Source organism: Mobula birostris, chromosome 26, assembly GCF_030028105.1.
Source record: "Mobula birostris isolate sMobBir1 chromosome 26, sMobBir1.hap1, whole genome shotgun sequence".
Classification (NCBI taxonomy): domain Eukaryota; kingdom Metazoa; phylum Chordata; class Chondrichthyes; order Myliobatiformes; family Myliobatidae; genus Mobula; species Mobula birostris.
This window is the reverse complement of record NC_092395.1, coordinates 14,826,312-14,842,704: the sequence shown is the minus strand read 5'-3', so window position 1 is coordinate 14,842,704 and position 16,393 is coordinate 14,826,312. Positions and strand designations below refer to the sequence as shown.

The following is a 16,393-nucleotide window of genomic DNA, read 5'->3' as shown; positions in this document are numbered from 1 at the left end:
GGTTTTCTATGTTTCTATGTTATGTCTGGTGCAAATGATGTATTTCATTGTAAAGGATGGCATCTCCAATAATGTAGTCTTAACTTGAATCTGTACTGATGTGTCCGCTTAAAGGATGTGATTAGATCTTTGAAGTGTCACTTGCACACTTAAACCTGTGATTGGAAGATGAACCACCACACCACTGACACAAACTAGTTTTGGGATTTACCATTAACGATAATCAAATATATTTCAGTGTATAGCAGTGAGTGGATTACATAAACCACAATGATCTTCTACATTATCTCTTGTAAATGTGGTGAGACAAAGGTGAATGAAGGCTGGTATGTCAGCCAAAAGTACAGCGATGATAGAGCAAAAATGTAGCTCTTTACATACTATCACTGTAGGAGGAGGAGTACCATATGTTTAAGTTACAAATAGAGTGAAGAAAGGCTGAGCAGAACTGAAGAGGGCCAGGGTTGAAAGGTTTTTCACATCACCTGTTTGTGCTAGGTATGGTTTAGTATTCAACTACTAGACTGGCGTCTTGGACTAGCGATCCAGAGGTGAGACTTCACATATTTGCATCACAATTATGGCGCTTAAATTCATTCAATTATGTTGGCTTTAAAAGAAAACTAGTCTTTAGTAATGAGGACCTGAAATAACTGATGCTAACCTTCCTATCTTTATTATCACAAGTGAATTTGTCTGGTCCACTCAGCCCCAATGTGCAAGCTCTTAACATAGTTGAAATCCCCAAAGTGATTCTTTTAGTAGCTCACTATTTACTGGCACCAACTGTTTGTTTTCTGTTAGTTAGCCATATTTCAAATATTCTCTTCTAACACAGAAGGTCACTCAGCCCATCGAATTTATGCAGGCTTGAAGAGCACTCCTACATGTCCCATATGACCCCTTCTCATTTTTTTTGGCCACCCACATACATCAGAAGTAATTGCAGTAGCCAATTAAACCTGCCAAAAAGTTATTGGGATGTGGGTAGAAACCAGTGCACACATTCCCACCACTGTCTGCAAGGAGGTTGTATGTTCTCCCTGTGACTGTGTGGGTTTCCTCCCACAGTCCTAAGATACACAGCTTGGTAGGTTAATTGTTCATTGTAAATTGTCCTGTGATTAGGCTAGGGTTAAATTGGATGTTGCTGGTCAGCATGGCTCAAAGGGCCCAAAGGGCCTATTCCGTGCTGCATCTTATTAAATAAATAAATAAATAAATAAATAAGAAACCCACATGCACCAGGAAAGCGTGCAAACTCTACATAGATTGCACCCAAGGTCAGGATTAAACCTGTGTCATTGGAGTTGTTTGTCAGCATCACTAACCGCTACACCTCTGTGCAATTGCTGTTCATGCCAAAGTATCGTACCTAACTCTGTGCACTGTTTTCTAATTTGGTAAACTTTTATGTGGTGTCTTTTTGAATGCCTTCTGCAAATCTAAATACATTACATATACCATTTCCCCTTTTTATTACATTCTCGAAGAATGCGTGCAAATGCTTCAAAGACAGTTTTAATTAATTCACAGGAAAATCAACTCCAATGAAGTTCATCTCTGTTTAATACCCTGTTGTGTTAGGAAACCATGGAATATGGCTACTGCTACAAAAGGCTATCCTGTTGCATAGTTGCCCACTCAATGCCCCAGGTTCAGGACAGTTACTTTCCAACAACCATTGGGTTCTTGAAGAATCTTCACCAATTACAAAGCTGAGAATGATTTTCAGTTTGCATACTTGTAATGAAGCCATTTAACTGGCATTGAATTTCTGAATTCCTAGAAGGAATTAGTCAAATATGTGCATACAATTCCACAAATCATTTGGCATCCATTGGTTTGGTGGAGAGGACAGTTAATATTCAATGGATGAAAAGGATGATAGAAGTTTAAAGATTAAAATTTATCTTTATTTATCACACATACATTGAAACATACACTAAAATTTGTCATTTGTGTCATCATTTGGGGCAGCCTGCAAGTATAACCACAACATGCCCACAAGATACTAACCCTAATCCATATGTTTTGTTGTGGAATGTGGGAGTAAACTGGAGCACCCAGAAGAAAACTATGTGATCACGGGGAGAACGTACAAACCCCTTACAGACAGTGGCAGGAATTAAGCCCTGATTTTCCAATCGCTGGTGCTGTCAAGCATTATGCTAACCACTACATTACTGTGCTGCTTTGAGTTGGAATTGGGTCAGATGTTATGAGTTTCCTATTACATTGCCAATTACCACATACAACTATGGGGCAAACATCTGCTGACTTAGTAGCGGGTATGTTTATTAGAATGCATTTTAATTTGATAAAGGCGGAGCTTAGTGCTTGTGTGTGTGTTCTGAACAAGCAAACAGAAGAGCCAATATTGGAATTGCCATTTTGAAGACACACACTCGATGTTTTAGGAACAGCTTCTTCCTACCACCGTCAGATTTCTGAATGGATAATCAACCTCGGAATTTATTTTTCTTTTTGTACCACTTATTCCATTTAATTTTATATAACAACATTTTTCACAACATATGCCAGTATCATAGCTGATTCCGATTCTGATTCTGATCCTGTCAGATATCACAGGAAGCATCTGGTTATCAAGACACTTCATTGACGTAGAGGGCCAGTGTCGTTGATGGTTGATCTGGATAAGAGATGAAGTATCATCAAGATGACGTAAAGTACTGCATGTCAGTCATCAAAGGAACCAGCTGAGTATCAGCTGCAGGCAAAAGTTTTCTCACCTGTAATGAAGGAGGACAAGAGATGTCGCCACTTACTGCGGATGTCCCAGTGTAAACTCTGACATTCCTGATGGACAACGTAGCTTTAATTTTTAATATGGAAGTGTCAGTTGCAGTTTTGTTGTAGCAGCTTATTCTTTTAATCAGATTTTATCTGCAGATGTGTTTTCATCCACATGAAGTAGGGAGATACCCTTCATGCTTTCAGAGATGTTGTGAATCTGTAGTTATCAGCTCCCTCTAGTGGTTAGATGACAAAAGAATTAAAAGGTTTTATGGGAAAAACCACTAAAGTGTTAAACTATAAGTACAGTTTCCACATTGTAATGCTGAAGAACTGAGGCAACTAAGCATGAGTATGCAGTTTTATTTTTGTGTTCTTTGTTATACTTGGCAGGGCCCTTTTTCCTTTCAATTATCTCTTCTTTCTCTGCCATGTTGGCTTTTTCATATCCTGTTCCCCACCATCCCTTCTCTGTTTTCTTTTTTCTGGCTCTTACTGTCTATTTTAGACCATGCAATAATTTTAGTGGTGAGCAGAAACCAGGAGACTGAGGTTATGACATTGTTATCTGCACCATCTCACTTAGCATTAGCACAGACAGAAGTGGAATGCCACAGATTTCCCTCATCAACTTCATAATACATTTATTTTATTTACAGTTATCCTTTCATCAAAATAGAAATAGGAGGAGGAATGTATTATGAATGTGAAACAATCTGAGATATGTGTATTAAATGTACAAAAGTTCAAGGTTCTGCTTGAAGCTTTTGATTTACATTGGTTTATGTTTGATGTTGCAGTAGCTATTTTATTGTGGAAGTCATCATCGGATTTCGATGGACAACTGAAGAAGAAGAAGACTGTTTCACTTACGAAGCTTATTATCACAGAGAGGCAGTCAGGCTCTTGAATCTGCTGTGAGACCAGCCATTCATGGGTGGCTTTCAGTTGCAGCCAATCACATTCACAGTGTCTAAGCTGGGTGAACTTGTTGAAAATGGAGCAGGTAACAATGGGGAAAGCTGTGGGTTACACATTTCAGATTAATTTTACAGGATAACTAACCGTCTGAATTCATCTAAATCTTCTTAACTTTGTGTATGTTTACTTATGCCAGAAGAATACATTCATGGAGAATTGAAAAAACTTGAGAGTTTTAAAACTATGCTTTAATTTGACCCAGTTCTATTACTTTGACAAAAAGAATAACCTTTCTGTCCTAACACTTCAGGCAGAGAATCACATTTCTTGGAAGCATATCCTAAAAAATTTAAGTACACACTGAATTTTAATTTTCACTGATAACTTGAACGGTCAGCAATTACTCCTGTTATGTAGAATCCAGAAGAATTAATTGTTTTCCAATCACAAACAAGAAGAAAATCTGCAGATACTGGAAATCCAAGTGACACACACAAAATGCTGGAGGAACTCAGCAGGCCAGGCAGCATCTATGGAAAAGAGTATAGTCGACGTTTCGGGCCGAAACTCTGCCGTAGATGCTGCCTGGCCTGCTGAGTTCCTCCAGCATTTTTTGTGTATTGTTTGATGTAATAATTGTTTTTCCCTGAATCTCCATAAAATATCTTTCAAAGACAGCTCATATGTCAAAACTGTGAACTGTGAACACTGACAACTGTCTGGCTAGGCACAGATCAAACACCATCTATAAATTTGCCATGACACAACTATTGTTGACAGAATTTCAGATGGTGATGAGAAGGCAGACAGGAGCGAGATAGATCAGCTGGTTGAGTGGTGTTGCGGACTTTGCTCGCAATGATTGTGGCCGCGATACAGACACTTGGATGGCATGTTGCCTCCCAGGTTCCAGGGTCAGGGACGTCTTGGATCGGGTCCACAGCATTCGAATGAGCAGCCAGAAGTCTTGGTTTGTATTAGCACCAATGACATAGCTAGGAAAGAGGAGGAAGTCCTGAAGAGAGAATTTAGGGAGCTAGGCAGAAAACTGAAAAGCAGAACCTGAAGGGTAGTAATCTCTAGATTGCTGCCCATGCCCTGCACCAGTGAGGGTAAGAATAGGTTGATTTGGCACATGAATGCATGGCTGAGGAATTGGTGTAGTGGGCAGGGGTTTAGATTTTTGGAAAATTGGGATCTCTTCTTGGGAAGGTATGAACTGTACAAAATGGATGGTTTACACCTGAACCCAAGTGGGGGCGGGGGGCAATATCCCTGTAGGAAGGTTTACTAGAACTGTTGTGGAGGGTTTAATCTAATTTGGCAGAGGGGTAGGAAACTGAATAATAGGGCTGAGGATTGGGGAGTTGGTATACAAGCAGATGCAATGAGTAAGGAAGGACAGGCAAACAATAAGGCAAAATTGCAGTCAGTGGGGTGAGTTGCAGTGTAACAGGGGGACCAAATTGAAAAGTGATGAATACAGGACTGAAGGCGTTATATTTGAACACACACAGTGCACGGAAAAAAGTAGATGATCTTGTAGTGCAGATGGAGGTTGGCTGGTGTGATGATGTGGGCATCACTGAGTTGTGGCTGAAAGAATATTATAGTTGGGAGCTTAACACCCAAGGATACACATTGTATCAAAAAGATAGGCAGGCAGGCTGAGGGGCTGGCATGGCTCTGTTGGTAAATAAATGAAATCAAATCTTTAGAAAGAGGTGACATAGAATCAGAAGATGTAGAATCTTTGTGGGTAGAGTTAAGAAACTGCAAGTGTAAAAAGACCCTGATGGGAGTTAAATACAGGCCTCCGAACAGCAGCCAGGATGTGGGCTACAAATTATAATGGGAGCTGGAAAAAGCATATCAAAAGGATAATGCCACAATAGTCATGGGAGATTTCAATATGCAGGTAGATTAGGAAATCAGGTTGGTACTGTATTCCAAGAGAGAGAATTTGTAGAATGATAACGAGGTAGATTTTTAGAGCAGTTTGTGGTTGAACCCAGTAGGGGAAAGGCTATTCTAGATGGAGTGTTGAGCAATGAACCAGATTTGATTAGGGAGCTTATGGTAAAGGAACTTTTAGGAGAGAGTGATCATAATATGATGGAATTCACCCTGCAGTTTGAGAGGGAGAAGCTAAAATCAGATGTCTCAGTATTAGTGGAGTAAAGGGAATTATAGAGGCACGAGAAAGGAGCTGGCCAAACTTAACTGGAAGGGGACACTAGCAGGGATGATGACAGAGCAGCAATGGCTGTTGTTTCTGGGAGCAATTTGGAAGGCGTAGGACAGACACATCCAAATGAAGAAGACGTGTTCTAAAGGCAGGTGATGCAACCATGGCTGGCAAGTCAAAACTAACATAACAGCCAAAAAGAGGGCATATAATAGAGCAAAAATTAGTGAGAAGTTAGAGAATTGAGAAACTTAAAAATCAAAAGGCAACTAAAAAACCCAAAAGGAAGGGAAAGATGAAATATGAATGTAAGCTAGGCAATAATATCAAAGAGGATACCAAAAGATTTTTCAGATGTATAAAGAGTAATAGAGAGGAGAGAGTAGATATCAGGCTGCTGTAAAATTACACTGGGAACAAGAAAATGGCAGAAGAAATGATTAAGTATTTTGTATTGTCTTCACTGTGGAAGTCACTGGCAGTATGCTGGAAGTTCAAGAGTGAGTGTAGTTCCTATATTATGGAGAAGGTGTTTAGAAAGCTGAAAGATTTGAAGGTAGATAAGTCACCTGGATGAGTTGGATTACACCCCAGGGTTCTGAAAGAGGTAACTGAAGAGATTGCAGAGGCATTAGTAATGATCTTTAAAGAATCACTAGATTCTGCAATGAATTCTGGAGGACTGGAAAACTCCAAATGTCACCCCACTCTTCAAGAAGGAAGGGAAGCAGAAGAAAGTAAACTATAGGCTAGTTAGCCTGACCTCAGTGGTTGAGAAAATGTTGGAGTCAATTGATAAGGATGAGGTTTCAGGGTACTTGGAGGCACATGACAAAACAGGCCAAAATCAGTATGGTTTCCTTATGGGAAAGTTCTGCCTGACAGATCTGTTGGAACTCTTTGAGAAAATAACAATCAGGATAAACAAAGGAGAAGGTGGATATTGTGTACTTGGATTCTCGGAAGGTCTTGATAAGGTGCTGCACATGGGGCTGCATAGCAATGGTGTTACAGAAAAGATACAAGCATGGATAGAGCATTGGCTGACTGGCCGGAGAAAACGTGGGAATAATAGGAACCTTTTCTAATTGACTGCCATTAACTAGTGGTGTTCCACAGAGGTCAGTGTTGGGACCACTTTTTTTACGTTGTATGTCAATGATTTGGATGACATAATTGATAGCTTTGTAACCAAGTCTGCAGACAATACGAATATAGCTGGAGGGGCAGGTAGTGTGAGGGAAGCAGAGAAACTACAGAAGGAATTAAACTGGTTAGGAGAATGCGCAAAGAAGTAGCAGAAAGGATACAGAGTCAGGAGGTTTACGGTCATGCACTTTGGTAGAACGAATAAAAGAGCAGACTATTTTCTAAATGGGGAAAAAAAAATCAAAACTCCAAGGTGCAAAAGGACCTGGGAGTCCTTGTGCAGAATTTCCTAAAGGTTAACTTGCAGGTTGAGTCAGTGGTGAGGAAGGCAATCTTTGCATTCATTTCAAGGCTCTGACTAGAAAATAAAAACAAGAATGTAATGCTGAACCTTTATAAGGCACTGGTGAGCCCTCACTTAGAGCATTGTGAGCAGTTTTGTGCCCCTTATCTTAGAAAGAATGTGCTGACATGGAAGGGAGTTCAAAGGAGGTTCACGAAAATGATTCTGTGACTGAAAGGCTTGTCATATAGAAACACAGAAACATTGAAACAGAAAACCTACAGCACATACAGGCCCTTTGGCCCACAATGCTGTGCCCAACATGTACTTACTTTAGAAATTGCCTAGGGTTACCCATAGTCCTCTATTTTTCTAAGATCCATGTACCTATCCAGGAGTATCTTGGAAATGAGGAGCATTTGGTGGCTGTGGGTCAGTACTCGCTGGAATGAAGATGGATCTCATTGAAACCTATTGAATATTGAAAGCCCTAGATAGAGTGAATGTGCAGAGGATGTTTCCTGTAGTGTGGGACTGTAGGACCTGAAGGATTAAACTCAGAAAAGGAGGACAACCATTTAGAATAGAGATAAGGAGGAATACCTTTAGCCAGACAGCGGTGAATCTATATAATTCATTACCTCAGGCAGCTATGGAGGCCAAATCGTTGGGTGTATTTAAGGCAGAGGTTGATATGTTCTTGATTAGTCAGGGCATGAAAGGTTATGGGAAGAAGGCAGTAGATGGGGCTGAGAAGGAAATGGATTAGCCATGATGAAACCCAGATAAGGTGAGGTGGTTCATTTTGGCAGGTCAAATATGATGGCAGAATATAGCATTAATAGTAAGACTCTTGGCAGTGTGGAGGATCAGAGGGATCTTGGGGTCCGAGTCCATAGAACACTCAAAGTTGCTGTGCAGGTTGACTCTGTAGTTAAGAAGGCATATGGTGCATTGGCCTTCGTCAATCGTCGAATTGAGTTTGGAAGCCGAGAGGTAATATTGCAGCTATATAGGACCCTGGTCAGACCCCACTTGGAATACTGTGCTCAGTCATGGTCGCCCCATTGCAGGAAGGATGTGGAAACCACAGAAAGGGTGCAGAGGAGATTTACAAGGATGTTGCCTGGATTGGGGAGCATGTCTTATGAAAATAGGTTGAGTGAACTTGGCCTTTTGTCCTTGGTGCGACAGAGAATGACAGGTGACCTGATAGAGGTGTATAAAGTGATGAGAAGCATTGATCGTGTGAATAGTCAGAGGCTTTTTCCCAGGGCTGAAATGGCTAGCACTAGAGGGTACAGTTTTAAGGTGTTTGGAAGTAGGTACAGAGGAGATGTCAAGGGTAAGTTTTTTCCGCAGAGAGTGGTGAGTGCATGGAATGGGTTGCCAGTGACGGTGGTGGAGGCGGATACAATAGGGTCTTTTAAGAGCCTCCTGGATAGGTACATGGAGCTTAGAAAAACAGAGGGCTATGGGTAAAACCTAGGTAGTTCTAAGGTAGAGACATGTTCGGCAAAGCTTTGTGGGCCGAAGGGCCTGTATTGTGCTGTATGTTTCTCTAGGAAGAGGTGCTGCCTGGCCTGCTGCGTTCACCAGCAACTTTTATGTGTGTTGCTTGAATTTCCAGCATCTGCAGAATTCCTGTTGTTTGTTGTGTGCTGTATGTTTTCTATGTTTCTATGTTTCTAAATGGCAGAGCACATTCGATGTGTAGAATGGCCTAATTCTGCCCCTATATCTTTATGCTATGGTTAGTAAGATTAAGGCATTGATTGGGGACTTCAGGAAGGAGAAGTCAAGGGAACACACACCAGTACTCATTGAGTGGAAAGGATGAGCTGTTTCAAGTTCTTGGATATCTCTGAAGATTTATCCTAGGCCCAACATATTGATGCAATTACAAAGAACGCATGACAGCGGCTATATTTCATTAAGATTTTGAGGAGACATGGTAGACAAAGACACTCACAAATTTCTACAGATGCACCACAGAGACCATTCTAACCAGTTGCATCACTATCTACTATAGAGGGGCCACTGCACAGGATCAGAAAAAAGTTACAGAAAGTTGTAAACACAGCCATCTCCACCACGAGCAGTAGCCTCCCCAGCATCCAAGACAGCTTCGAAATGTGATGCCTTATAAAGATAGCATCCACCATTAAGGACCCTATCATCCAGGGTATGCCCTCTTCTCATTGTTACCATCAAGTAGGTGGTACAGGAGCCTGAAAACACACACTCAATGTTTTAGAAACAGCTTCTTCTCCTCCACCATCAGATTTCTGAATGGGCAGTGAACCCATGAACATTACACTACTTTTCCCCCTCTTTTTGCAGTACTTATTCAATTAAGACTATAAGATGTAGGAGCAGAATAAGGCCATTTGGCCCATCAGGACTGTTCCAACATTTCATCATGGCTGTTCAAATTCTCTCAGCCCCAACCTCTGGCCTCCCCCTCCCCATATCCCTTCATGCCCTGACCATTCAAGAATCTATCAACCTCTGCCTTAAATATACATACAGACATGGCCTCCACAGCTGCCTGTGGAAAAGAATTCCACAGATTCACCACTCTCTGGCTAAAGAAATTCCTCCTCATCTCCATTCTAAAAGGACGCTGTTCTATTCTTTGCTGTGTCCTCTGGTCTTAGACTCTCCCACCAAAGGAAATATCCTTTCTACATCTACTCTATCAAGGCCTATCGCCATTCAATAGGTTTCAATTAGGTCACCCCTCATTCTTCTAAATTCAAGTGAATAGAGGCCCAGAGCCATAAAGCGCTCTTCATAGGACAAGCCATTTAATACTGGAATAATTTTTCAGAATTCCCTTTGAACCCTCTCCAGTTTCAGCACATCCTTTCTAAGAAAAGGGGCCCAAACCTGCACACAATACTCCAAGTGAGGTCTCACCAATATTTTATATCTTTGCTTTTATATTCTAGTCCTCTTGATATGAACGCTAACATCACTTCCATTATCTCAATCATTGACACATAACATCAAAAGAATTGGTCCCAACACAGAACCCTGTGGAACACCACTAGTCACCGGCAGCCAACCAGAAAAAGCTCAATTTATTCCAACTCTTCGCTTCCTGCTAATCACCACTGCCTTATCCAATCTGGAATCTTTCCTGTAGTACCATGGACTCATAGCTTGTTAAGCAGCCTCGTGTGTGGCACCTTGTCAAAGGCCTTCTGAAAATCCAAGTACATAAAATCAACCAATTCTCCTTTGTCCATCATGCTTGTTATTTCTTCAAAGAATTCCAACAGATGTGTCAGAGAAGATTTTCCCTTGAGGAAACCATGCTGACAATGGACTATTTTATCATATGCTTCCAAATACCCCCAGACCACATCCTTATCAATTGACTCTAACATCTTCCCAGCTACTGAGGCTGGACTAACTGGCCAATAATTTCCTTTCTTCTGCATCTCTCCTTTCTTGAAGAGTGAAGTGACATTTGCAACTTTCAGGTTTTCTGGAACCATTCCAGAATCTAGTGATTGTTGAAAGATCATTACTAATGCCTCCACAATCTCTTCAGCACCACTTTCAGAACCTTGAGATGTACACCATCTGGTCCAGGTGACTTATCTACCTTCAGACCTTCCAGTTTCCAAAAAACCTTCTCTAGTTATGGTAACTTCACATGCTTCATGACTCCTGACACCTGACACTTCAACCATATTGCTAGTGTCTTCCACAATGAAGACTAATGAAAAATACTTATTCAGTTAGTCCGCCATTTCCTTATCCCCCATTACTACCCCTCAAGCATTGTTTTCCAGTGGTCCGATATCCACTCTCGCCTCTGGTTGTGGATTACAGGAGGACTGGAGACAGGTTAACCCCTATTGACATTAATGGATCTGGGGCTGAGAGGGTAAACAGCTTCAAGTTCCTCGGCATCTGCATCACCAACTACCTCACTTGGTCTCTATGCATCAACTGTGTGGTGAAAAAGGCACAACAGCACCTCTTTCACCTCAGACGGTTGAGGAAGTTTGGTATGGGTCCCCAAATCCTAAGAACTTTCTACAGGGGCACAATTGAGAGCATCCTGACTGGCTGCATCGTTGCCTGGTATGGGAACAGACATCCCTTAATCACAGGACTCTGCAGAGAGTCGTGCGGACAGCCCAGCACATCTGTAGATGTGAACTTCCCATGATTCAGGACATTTAAAAGGACAGGTGTGTAAAAAGGGCCCGTAGGATCATTGGGAACCCAAGCCATCCCAACCACAATCTATTCCAGCTGCTACCATCGGGGAAGTGGTACCGCAGCATAAAAGCCAGGACCAACAGGCTTCTTCCACCAGGCCATCAGACTGCTGAACTCACGCTGACTTGAGTGAACTCTATATTATGTTAACAGTTCTATTTATTATAAATTATTATAAATTACTATGATTGCACATTGCATGTTTAGATGGAGACATAACGTAAAGATTTTTACTCATGTATGTGAAGGATGTAAGAAATAAAGTCAATTCAATTCAATTCAATTTACACTTTATGTATCTGAAGAAACTTTTGGTATACTCTAACATTATTGGCAGGCTTACTTTTGTATTTCACCTTCACCTTCTTAATTACTTCTTCAGTTGGCTTCTGTTCGTATTTAAAAGCTTCCCAATCCCTTAGCTTCCCACTAATTTTTGCTCTATTATTTGCACTCTCTTTGGCTTTTATGTTGGCTTTGACTTCCCTTGTTAGCTATGCCTGTGTCATCATGCCTTTAGAATACTCCTTCCTCTTTGGGATGTATATATCCAGTGCCTTCCGAATTGCTCCCAGAAATTCCAGCTATTGCTGTCCTGCCAATGTTCTTTTCCAATCAATTTTGGCCAGCTCTTCTCTCATGCCTCTATAGTTTCCTTTACTGCACGGTACTACTAATACATCTAACTTAAGTTTCTCCTTCTCAAATTTCAGAGCGAATTCAATTGTATTATGACCATTTTCTCCTCAGGGTTCTTTTACCTTAAGCTCTCTAATCAATTCACAACACATTAAAATATAACATCTTTAGTCCTGTATTCACCTTTTTCGATTTTGTCTGCCTTTTACATTGCAACTCATCCTGTTGACTGCAATTTTGCCCTATCATCTGCCTCTCCTTGCTAGGAGTCTCACTAAACATTGCCTCTGTTTGTAAACCAACTATCTCAACTTCTGCGCCGTCACTCCGGTTCCCATCCTTCTGACAAATTAGTTTAAGCACACCCAAATGATTCTAGCCGACCTGCCTGCAAGGATATTGGATCCCCTCGGGTTCAGGTGTAACCTGTCCCTTCTGTACAGGTCATATTTTCCCAGTAGAGATCCCAATGATCCATAAATCTGAACCCCTGCCCCTTGCATCAAGTCCTCAGCCACACATTCACCTGCCAAATCATCCTATTCTTACCCTCAATGGCACATGGCACAGGCATTAATCTAGAGCTTACTACCCTGGAGGTCCTGTTTCTCAACTTTTTACCTAGCTCCCTAAAATCTCCTCCTCAAATGCCATGGACATGATCCGAGACATCCCTGGTCCTGGCACCAGGCAGGCAACACACCATCCTGGTGTCCTTACTGCACCCACAAAAGCTTGTTTATGTTCCTCTGATTATGGAATCTTCTATCAACGCTGCAGTCCTCTTTGTCTCTGCTCATCTGAGCCATAGCACCAGACTCAGTGCCAGAGACTTGGTCACCGTGGGTCTCCCCAGTAGGTCATCCCCCTCAATAGGACCTAAAGTTATACACATATTATTGAGGGAAATGGCCACAGGTGTACTCTGCACTGGCTGTGCATTTCCCCTCCTTCTCCTGGCATTCACCCAGTTACTTGTCTTCTGCAAGCTAGGGGTAACTACCTCCCTGTAGAACCTGCCTGTCACCTCCTCATTCTCCCATGTGAGCCGAAGGTCATCCAGCTGCAGCTCCAGGTCCTTAATACATTCTCTCAGCAGCAGTGCACCTGGTGCAGGGAAGTCTCCCAGTCTTCCCACATCCCACACACAGTACAAAATACAGCCCCCGGAGCCATTCCCGTTATACTATGCACTAGTAGATGATGAAGGAAGAAATAAGAACAGAGAGAGTAACTTACAAGATACTTTTCTCACCCAAGCCTGATGAACCAAAGCCACTCTAAAAGACTGGCACCCTCTAAATAAATGACCACTCCACTTGCACTTGTATTATTCTTACTGGCCCTCAAATTAACCTGATTGGTCGCTCCTCAAATCAGAAAATCTACCACAAAACTCTGCCTTCAAAACCTCGACTGCTGCCCTGATTAAAAAGTAGCTCTTTTCATGCACCCCTGGTGTGGATTGTCCAACTCCTATATCTTATGGTCTTACTTAATTTATTTTTTTATGTATTTTTATTGTAACTTAATAGTTTTTTTTATTATTATGTATTGTAATGTATTGCTGCTACCAAATAAACAAATTTCACAATACATGCCAGTGATATTAAACCTGTTTTTGATTCTGATTCTGAACAATATCAATAATGTTACAAGTGAAATAGCATGTGTGACAAAGGTTACCAAAATATTAGTGTCAGATTAAAAGAGAGAGAAAAAAACAGACTGGAGATGATCTGAAATGGAAATAGAAAATGCTGGAGACACTCAGTAGGTGGCAGCACCTGTGAAGAGAGAATATTGTAGTCCATTACTTTTCATCCTGCTGAAGGGTCTCGGCCTAAAACATCGACTGTACTCTTTTTCTGACCTGTTGAGTTCCTCCAGCATTTTGTGTGTGTTGCTTGGATTTCCAGCATCTTCAGATTTTCTCTTGTTCACTATTAGTTAAGTTTAAGTCCAAGTTTAAGTTCATTGTCATGGGCATACATACCTATGGCATAAATGCCATGAAATGAGTTTTTACAGCAGCAGCACAGTGCATTACCACGATGACAAACGGACGTTACAAAACTTAAATTTACAGAAATAATGCATAATTTACACAACAGAATAAACAAACATTTGGAAAACAAAAATGAAGGAAATAGTTAATGCACGGGAAAGCAAATCAGCTGTGCTGTTCCATAATGAAGTTCTCAAAATGCATTGATGCTGCATCCTACACCAGCAAGGTTTGGGTTAACTGTAAAAATGTTGGCACAGTAGAAACATCACATGTTATTTAATGATTAGATAGATGATTTGTTAATAGTACAAATCTCATTATGTTCACAGAGGAAACTTCCCAGAGTCTCCTGCCATTATGCTTGGATGAGCCTTTTATTGTGCTAACACCAATGACTGTACAATGGGCCAGACCCTTAACTACACAGTTTGAAAAGAATTAGAAATTATGGCTGATTTACTGAAGCTAGACTGAACTGGTTTTTATTTAGTTCTTACAATAATAAAGATTATAATTTTTTTAGGGAGCAAGTTATGTGGAAATTTGTGTTGATCTAAACTTTACAAAGCAACATCAAACATTAGAGGCTACAATATTAACAGTGCAAAACAGGTACCTGACTTGAATTATTGGCACAGTTATGTTTTTCCCACATTCCCATATCGCTATCTTTCCAAGTAGTTGACCTGGCAGAACACCTTTCTTCCTTCCACATGGATGCTAAAGTGCCTCCTGAATTTTGTCATAAGGATCAAGGAATTCAATATATTCTAACATAGAGCAGCACAGCACAGGGCCAGGCCCTTTGGCCCATAATGTTGTACCAAACCAGCTAAAAAGTAAATCAAAAACTCCCAAACACTAATCCCTCCTACCCACACAATATCCACATCCCTCCACCTTCCTCACATTTACCAGTCCTTAGTTCCCAGTTTTGATCTTGTCTTTTCCACATTGTTATCTTGATCTTCATTTCTCACCCTGTCTTACTGTCTTATTGTAATGGAAGGCCAACAGGCTTTGGGTAGACTGAAGTTGTTAATATTTGTGCAGCACGGGGTTTGTCTCAGCATGCTTCCCTAGGAGCAGCTGTGCCTCAGAAAACCATCTGTTAAGCAGCTGTCGGGATGAACCTCGGGCACTTGCATCCCTTCCCAGACCGTTCTTGCAAATGCATGGTCCGCAGGGAAGTGGAGAAAATGTTTGATACCGGAGGATGTAGCTTCAAGGTGAGATGTGAAAAGTCTGAAGCAGGTTTACAAAACAAGTTTTGTTTATACAGGGAGCGGTAGGTGCCTGGAGCCAAAAGCCAGGGATGGTGATGGAAGCAGAAATGATAGCACGTTTAAGGTGTGTTCAAACAAGAACATGAACATGAAGGGAATGGGGGAAAAGAGACCATGCAAATACACATGTGTAGTTTCAATTGGCATCATGATCTGGTCAGACATCGTGGACTGAAAGACTTTTCTTGTGTTACGCTGTTCAACGTTCTTGACTACGTCATCCCATTGCAGCCATCTCAAGGGCAATGTCCATTAAGAGACAGACTGTGCAGGAAGGTTCCAATGGAACAGGTCCCTCATTGCCTGCCAATCAACACTCTTGATGCTTGTTGGTGAATTCTGATGCCGAGGCATTTTACTAAATGGTCTTGACAGTCTGCTTGGGAAAACCATCCACGGGATCTATTGTGTTCTCCTATAGCACCTTCAGAATTTTCCATGCTGACCACTGCCTGATGGGCTTGTGGTCAAAAGTGTTTCCCTGAAGCAGCTCTTCTATAGAGGGCAAGGTCTTGAGGTTTTAACAACCAAACCTTCCCTTGCTGTAAATTGACTCACCTCATTGTACCAGTTATCTATAAAGGTAATCCTTTAATATGAAACCGATGTTAATTAGTGTCATGCATATAGCAGAGTTTCTAGATGAAGTGAATTAAGAGATTGACTGTACTCTACAATAGACGTTGAACACACAAGACTAAAAACAGTGGTGTTGATCGTTCAATTTAATGTTAGAGAATGTATACAGTTACAACCTGAAATTCTTACTCTTCACAAACATCCAAAAAACAGAACACAAAAGAATGAACAGCAAAAAAATGCAACAACCCCCAAAGCCCCATCGCCCCATGCACAAGCAGCAGCAAACCATCGACCTTCTCACTCCCCCTGTCCCTGTTCCAGCAGAAAGCATCAGC

The 16,393-nt window shown here is 41.3% G+C and overlaps 1 long non-coding RNA gene across 2 annotated transcripts in view; it reads right to left on the bottom strand.

Moving 5' to 3' along the window:
- Positions 1 to 1,929: 1,929 nt before the first annotated feature.
- The window catches only part of LOC140188284 (uncharacterized), a 53,991-nt gene continuing 39,527 nt past the window's right edge, over positions 1,930 to 16,393 (bottom strand). Inside the window, exons 3-4 of one of the 2 annotated variants that reach the window (XR_011883253.1) lie at positions 3,631 to 3,779; positions 1,930 to 2,993 (exon numbers count right to left, since the gene is read on the bottom strand). This is a non-coding gene — a long non-coding RNA (uncharacterized lncRNA). The remainder of the gene's footprint in view (positions 2,994 to 3,630; positions 3,780 to 16,393) is intronic. The other variant, XR_011883254.1, reaches the window with a different exon arrangement.